Below are 1673 nucleotides of genomic sequence, written 5' to 3'. Positions count from 1 at the left end.
CTTTAGGTCTCTTCTCTGGAAGCTCTGGCTCTTTCCTCCTCTCAGACCCTCTCTTCTGACTCTGTTTTCCCCATGCTTAGGTTGAACTGCCTTCTCCTTTCTGGCTACCTCAAGATGGGTCTGGGGTAGGCCCATATGGAAGCTCTGTGGGAACATGCTATACTCTCAGGCAGCACACATAGTGCCCTCTGCCTGGAGGCCACCTGCGCCCTGCACCCTCTGTAGAGCCCGGGTGGGGCTTAGAAGAAGGCCTTTCTTAGCTTTGCGCAGTGGCAGTATCGTAGCCAAAGAGGTTTATCTGAGGTGCGATTATTGCTAATCAAAAACTTTTCCCAATACCCTGCCATGACGACTTGAAATATAGTCAGCATTGGCAATTTTTGAAAATTATAAAAAAAAAGGCGGCCTTTCTTGTGGGAGAGAGGGTTCACAGAATGGCATCTGCTAATGCCTTTAACTGGGGAGGAAGACCTGAGAATCAGACGTCTGTGGGCCTCTATGAGCTCTAAAGGAGAGAGATGAGGATAATCCTGGTTCATGCTGCTTTCTGTGAGGCCAGACCTCTGGGGAGCCTTATGATGCTTTAGCAGAGGAGCTGGAGGGGCAGCAGCAGAGGTAGGAGCTGGAGGGGTTAGGGCAGGCAGTCAGGTCTGTGGTTCTAGCTATCTTACCTGGTGCTCCTGGAGAGCTGCCATCCCCCCACATCCCCCATGGGTGAATTCTCTGGCCAGACCCCAGGACTCCTGCTTATCACAAAGAGGTCAGGCTGAGGCTGAGGTCCTGGTCTTGGCAGTGCTGAGGAAAGCATTTGGGGCCTTTCTTCTATCTTTCCCATCTACCTTTCCTCTAACTCCTTTCTCTGTTGTCTGAGCTGGCTTTTCTCTTGAAATGAAACTCCTTGAGAATATGTGCTTTGAATTAAAATCCAAAAGGGAAAGCTTTAGGACTTTCTGAGGGAATTCCTTTCCCCATCTCCACATGGATGTGTTTAAATCTTGAGCTGATAATCGCCTTACACTAAAGGCTAAAGAAATTAAACAAGCCAAGCCTAAATGCAGCATTGAGTGAATCCTTTAAAGAGACCTCATGGGGATCTTAGCTGTCCCAGGCTGCCCACACGGTGAGTCCCATGACTGGGGGCTGCTGCCATCATTATGGGTCCCAGAGCTGTCCAGGGCCTCAGTCTCCACTTCCAGGAGTCATCCTGCCCTGCTTCATGGTGCTCCCCTCTCCTTCCTTCCTTGACCCTGGAACAGGTGGTCAGCCAGAGTCCCCAGCACACCTGACTGGGTCACTAGCCAGGGTATGATGCAGGTGGGAGAGCCCACCCAGGCATAACTAAGAGCCTCTACCCTCACCCCTGCTGGGTCCATGGAGCTATTTATTCATAGTAGCAGGACCTTTTTTTTTTTTTTTGAGACAGAATTTCATTGGCGTCCAGGCTGGAGTGCAATGGCGTGATATCGGCTCACCGAAATCTCCACCTACCGGGTTCAAGCGTTTCACCTGCCTCAGCTTCCAGAGTAGCTGGGATTACAGGCATGCTCCACTATGCCCGGCTATTTTGTATTTTTAGTAGAGATGGGGTTTCTCCATGTTGCTCAGGCTGGTCTCAAACTCCTGACCTCAGGTGATCTGCCCGCCTACGCCTCCCAGTGTTGGGGTAACAGGCA

At 51.0% G+C, this 1673-nt stretch overlaps 1 non-coding gene across 1 annotated transcript; it reads left to right on the top strand.

Moving 5' to 3' along the window:
- Window positions 1-258: 258 nt before the first annotated feature.
- Window positions 259-399, top strand: LOC119468791. Its single transcript, XR_005197551.1, has one exon. It is a non-coding gene; the product is annotated as a U4 spliceosomal RNA (small nuclear RNA).
- The last annotated feature ends 1274 nt before the right edge of the window (window positions 400-1673 follow it).

This window comes from Cebus imitator, unplaced genomic scaffold, assembly GCF_001604975.1.
Source record: "Cebus imitator isolate Cc_AM_T3 unplaced genomic scaffold, Cebus_imitator-1.0 Scaffold491, whole genome shotgun sequence".
Taxonomy (NCBI): domain Eukaryota; kingdom Metazoa; phylum Chordata; class Mammalia; order Primates; family Cebidae; genus Cebus; species Cebus imitator.
This window is presented reverse-complemented; position numbering and strand designations above follow the sequence as displayed.